The sequence below is a fragment of the Anopheles gambiae genome, chromosome 2 (genome assembly GCF_943734735.2).
Source record: "Anopheles gambiae chromosome 2, idAnoGambNW_F1_1, whole genome shotgun sequence".
NCBI lineage: Eukaryota > Metazoa > Arthropoda > Insecta > Diptera > Culicidae > Anopheles > Anopheles gambiae.
In genome coordinates, this window is record NC_064601.1 from 7,034,090 (window position 1) to 7,040,089 (window position 6,000).

The 6,000-nt window shown below is 47.0% G+C and overlaps 1 protein-coding gene across 4 annotated transcripts in view; it reads right to left on the minus strand.

Moving 5' to 3' along the window:
* The window catches only part of LOC1281539 (band 4.1-like protein 4), a 92,157-nt gene extending 87,899 nt beyond the window's left edge, over positions 1-4,258 (minus strand). For all 4 annotated transcript variants that reach the window (XM_061648795.1, XM_061648794.1, XM_061648793.1 and 1 more), the window contains exon 1: positions 3,444-4,258. The gene's annotated coding sequence lies outside the window, so the exon portion shown is untranslated. The remainder of the gene's footprint in view (positions 1-3,443) is intronic.
* Between the last annotated feature and the right edge of the window lie 1,742 nt (positions 4,259-6,000).

Consider the following 6,000-nt stretch of genomic DNA (forward strand, 5'->3'; position numbering starts at 1 on the left):
GCTCCACAGACAACTTTTGAGGTGACATTAAATTAACGTTTGTTTGTGTCTTTCGTTCGTACCGACTTATTTTTCAATCTCCAACAGTAATCCCGCCCCGTCACTCTGCAAAGACGAAGACTTCTTTGCGAAATCGAATAACTCCAAACTTCAGTCAATATATTAGGATAATTCAATTTAACTACCCATCGCGTCGCTTATCAACAACATTCGATTATGGCGCACACACACACACACATACAAAAAGAAACTCCCACACGGCAAACGCCACAGCAAACAAAACAACCTAACCTGCATGAATCAATTTGTCAGCCAAATTTTTCTCTCCTCTTGAGTAAACAGATAAATCTCACCGTCCGCACCGGCCGCATCGCCGCGTTGCTCTTCAGCCGGTGCTCTATCGCGTGACTACCTCATCCACTGAGGCGCCATCTACGGATATACTGCCTTCGGGGCGTTCTAATCTTACGGCCGCAGTCGCAGCAACGAACGAATAAAAAGCAACCAATTCTTGCCGAGATTACCGGTGAAATATGGGCCCTCCGTGATTATGTGATACACGCCGCCGCATGATCGGGCCCCCGCCGAATCGGAGATGAAAGTATCAATCTAATAATCACAGCACACAGGGGTGGAGAGTTCCTGGTAGACCACAAAGCTCCCCGGCAGCAACGTAACAAATTGGTACCGATAACGGATGATGTATTTGTTTTGTGCGCTTGTTTAGTAATCGGAGATGTTTTTGCGACTCTGAGGTTCTGGGAGAGGGAGGTAGTGTACCGTGCCGTGGGAATGGCTGTATGTAAGCTGCCATTGCCTAACTCTCATCAACAAGCACACCGAGCAAAGGACGAAATTCGAGAGGCATTGTTGCAGCGAATTAATTATACAGTGTGTACAGGCTTTCCTAAACACGAGCAACAGCGATGATGTAAGTGAAGCAACGACGCGGAATCCTTCCCCAAGAAAGTTAACCACCAGAGCTGAGCTCTTGCGCTCTGTGCTGATGCAATTTGTCGTATGTGCAGCAAACTTGCGCGCACTTTAGTTCCAGTTTTTTTTAACTGTCTACATGTCTCCTTCTCTAATGATGATACCTGCATAATCCACCTGCTATGATGACGCCCCCTGCACACGAAATCCGCAACGTGTGCCTTGTACCTGTTGGCTTGACAGAGCATACGTTTTGGATCAACGACGAATGACTCCCACCACTCCACATCACAAAGTTCCTGGGTGTGGCTGCACACCTAACGAGCGTGGTTTTTCTAAAGAGAGCCCAAGAGAGCGCACAGGGAGGTGAAATTATTAATTTTAATTGAAAAACTTTCACGATATTACTAAGTCGTCTGTTTTGGCTTTCGTTTCAAAGCCGAGTCATGCAGTGTCATGCTCGGGCACTGGGGCGTTTGGACCTCCCGAGACAGTCGATGGGAGAAAAGCCCTTTTTCAACCCTTGCTCTTGCCCTTGTCTGTGCGTGTGTTTGTAAATGTGTGAGTGGGCGGGATTTTTCTGATGAAATTTTAATGAGTTTTCAAATCGGTCTACTTCTACGAGATTGGTTAGTTTTGCTCTAGAACTGTTTGCCCACAGAACGCCTCGCGCCTCGCCCAACAGGTTGTACCACGAGCCTGCTCATCTCTCGACATCTTTGCTGACGATGAGCTACGATTTTGGTGCAGTGTCTAGCGGCTAGCGAGGTCTGGCTAGCTTTATCCCTAACAGACGCTGCAGTTAAAGCATAGCGTAACAACGATCCCTGTTTTAAGTTCGCCTATCTCTTCCCATCAGACTGCAGCAATGACTAATTAGCAATCGTGTCCATTAATCAAATGATCCAATCTCGTGACCTCTTCGGCTTGTTTTGAGACGTTCAGCACAGCTTCTTCAACTCTGTCAGTAGCCGTGGACAGCCTCGGACTGCTCGAGTTTCCCAACAGAGTTTTCCAAAAGGCAGGCATCTCAACAATAGCGCTGCCGTCCAGAATCGCGTCTGCCGCGTGGGAGATGCCAATTTGCTGTCGCGGAGCAACATCATCCCTTGCCCGGTTCGCGGAAGATTCAAACGCACACACACAGTGCTATTGTTACGCCTTCGCACGGGATGGCTTTTAATTATGCGCACCGGGTCCAACATTTTTGGAACAAACCTCGCAGAGCCAGACAAACAATTAGTGCCTTTGTTGGTGCATTTCACTGTTTGCTTGTCTTTTTTGCCATTTACAAGCAACAAGCGGGTAATGTGCTGTACACCGAGCGACTATGCAACTATGCTTGCTGGCGGAGGAACAATTTAATTACTAGCCTTTGGGACCCCGGTGACCTTTCCCACCCGAGAGTTCTCATCAATTGTTTGAGAGGGTGTTTGCATGTTTGTTGGGAAGATGTGCTTTAGTTGTGACTTTACAAAGAAAGAGAGCTTTTTCTTAAAATAAGGATCATTACTTTTTATTTGTGTGTAATGTAAAATGGTTGAATGTGATGTATCGACACCTCCCGAGGTTGTTATTGTTAGCAAACAAAAAGCCACAGACAGTTTGGGTTAAATTTTCACACTACACACTGCCTTAGAGTCTCTTGAGGTCTCAACATCGTTCAAACAACCGAAGCAACCGAAAGCCGAAAATGTAGAAGACCTTCACCACCAAGAGACGGGTCCGCCGAAGCTTCACCAGACAATGCTGAGAACGGTTTCCTCCACCGAACCGACCGTCTCATCTTTTCCACGTTTTGTACTGTTTTGTTCCGAAACCTTTTGCACCTTGTGCTCTCACTAATGTGTTCTCACGAAACTACACGCCTGGTGAATGACTTCAAAGACGCGCAAAATGCAACGCACCAACGGACACAATGCTCTTGGGTCTGTAATCTCCAGAATCCATCCCGTCGAAGATCTTGCCTTGTGTGGCCTCACTAATCGCGACCCATTGTTTGACGCGCGGGATCACTTTCACGTTCAACGCACTAAACGGGCAATGCCAGGACCCAGTCATCATTACAAACCACATCACATTTCTGTTTAACGCACTTGCCTTATCACGCGCTAAAGAACGGCGTGTACTTTCACTGCAGATGGAAATCGGTTTTCCATCATCCCTTGTCGGACATTATCGTTAGCATGATCATCCTCATCAGCACAGCCCTAACGATCGTTCCCATACATTATTAGCTAGTAGCGCGCGTACTCAGCCTCTGTGAGAAGCATCGAAGAAACTGTGATTATGTTTCCCCCGTGCAGGCAAAAGGCTAATTAACAAAAGACAATCGATGCCCACACACTTCCACTTTCGATCGGGCTTTGGAAACGGAGCCACAACTACCTTCATTCTTTGCCTTCGTTCCCACTCCAACATCCACCCAATGCCGAATCACGCAGCAAGAGCGGTGGAATGCTTGTTTTCCCACAAAGCTTCTCCCTGTTAATCACGCATCTTTCTATTACCTTTTTGTATTTTTTCCGTTTTGATTTAAACCGCCAATCTCACTTTCATCATTTCCGCTGCGTACGCTGACTTCTGCGCTCCAATCGAATGCACCACCAACGCGCGCACTAGTCACTGCGCCCGGCCGGATCACCTCCTCAGCACAGCACACAAAACTGCAGCCGACCTAGGATGCACCCAATTGTAAGCGATCAATTATCAAACCATCTTCTTTTGGCAACTGAAAAACGCACTGCACGCTGCAAAATTAGATCACCAGACGATACGAGCGCGATAGAAACGGCTACACAACACACGTGCTGTTAACACACTGCCCAGCAGACGGTAGCACTATCCAGACACTAGCACCAACCCCTCCCCCTGGTAGCTTACACAGCAACGATAATGCCACTAGATCCACCCGCGGCGCATAACAAATGCATCCACCACCGGCAATGCTGGCCGGTGTTTATGTGTGGTGAAAACAATCACGCCTCAATCGCTGGTGTAACCCGAAACGTACTCCACGGCACACTGCCAATGTACAACGGGGCTGCAACTAAGCTTCCTTACACAGAGAAAGGGCCCAGTGGCACTCACACGCACGCACACTCGCGCACAAACACACGCACACTCGGTAAACCTCCCGGGAGGGTTTTCTTCGTATCGGCCCCGTGCGGGAAAACAACACACAAGCGGTGCCGGGAAAAAAACGTGTGCAACGTTTTTCCGCGGTCGTTCCGGTGTGCAGTCCCCTTGGCAAACGGTTCACTTTACGCACGCTCTGTTCGGTTCGTGTTCGACTCTGCTGCCTGCCGGACGCGAATTGCCGACCGTTGCGATGGAGATGCAGCATCGGACCCCACCGAAACGAACCGAGAGCCGTGCGCGTGCAACATGTGGGCACGATGCGACGACACGAGAACCAGCGAACTTCCCAAGCAGCAAACGGTGAGTTACTTCAGTGAGCTACGTTTTTGTAAAGAAGGTTTTAGACACGGACATGGTTTTACTAACTAGTAATTTAAGTTATGGTTTAAAAATGATTGTTTGTGATTTGTTGCTTTAAATTACATCGCTTAGATGTTGTTTCCATGTACGTCAAAGCTATTTCACTACAAAAAGTGGCCTTCTGAACATACTAGGACGGCAAACAATGTGACAAAGAAAGTTCCATGAATTAAATGTAACATTCTTTGAATATAATGAAAAATCATGTTCCTAATTTCCTTTTATACATATACTAGCTGGCCCGACAAACTGAGTTATTCATAAAAAAAAAATAAAATATTCCATTATTGCTTTGTTACTTGGGATAGTGGTATCCCCTCAGAATCCGATCATCGAGTGTAAACCGCCAAGCACCTCACACCAAATGTCAAAGTGCTGTTACAACACAACAACAATCCTGCTCTTTGTGTGGGAGTTAGAAAATCATTATTAACTTATGTTAAGTGTATCATCTGAACGATTTTTAAGTCTAAAAACCTATTCTCATACCACCATAAGGTGTTTGCAAAGTTTCGTTGAAAATGATCCAGCCGTTTCGGAAGTTGCTCGCAACAAACACCGTGACACGAGATTTTTATATTTATAGATTTATATATATAGATATGATATCGCAAATAAGCCGTTTAACTGCTCGTCACACGGCACAGATATTCAATCAAATTTTAGCCCATGAGTATAACCCACCCGCCCATGTATACACTTTCGTACTGAGGGAGAATGGGAACTCCATAGGCACTCACGCTGCCGTTGGTACCGAATCTTTCGCATACAAACCAAGGGTGTCGAACCCTTTATAAAATAGTTACGGAGAAACGTTTGAGCTGTATGATTTGATGTCGACAACTCAGGTTTTGAATACTTTCCAACAAAACGCTTTGAGATAAATTGTGACCACTCAAACTCGTGAAACATTTTTCAATATAAAAGAGATTTTGTAACAAAACCTGACCTTAAAGTTGTTGTTGTTCAATGCCGTTGCTGTTTCACCGGTCCCACCGGTACTCATCTATACGCCGGCCCGGGTTTCTCTCACTCTCACAGTAAAGGTACTGCCGCTCACGCACCCAAAACCGTTAGAGACGCAACATTTCTCGCAACTGTGTAACGTTGCAGCCCCTCGATAGCCGTTTGCTTGTGCAGGTGTAACGATGGTCCACCACCTTCCGCCACCGTTCCGTCCGCCTTCATCCCCTTCGGGCAATTGGATGGGACGAGATCGATGATAAATGAAAACCGAACGACACCCGGGGAAAAGTTTACTTTGTACTTGACTTCTAGCCACAGCTGGTCGCCCTGTCAGCCAGTTTCCCTCGCCCGCGTCACGACACAGCACAATTGTTAGCCCACCCCTTGGGGCCTTGGGGGGGGGGGGGGGGGGGTGGAAGCATATTTTTGTTGTTGTATCCTTTTTGCTTTCTCTCTCCCTCTCTGCCTCTCTTCCTCGCACCACTTTTTTTTAAACACGCCACCCACTTGTAGCCTCCAGTACGGTTCAAAACCCCGTACGCCACCACCACCGTTATCCGTCAATGCGCGGGTATTTATGCGACTTGTCATTTCAATTTT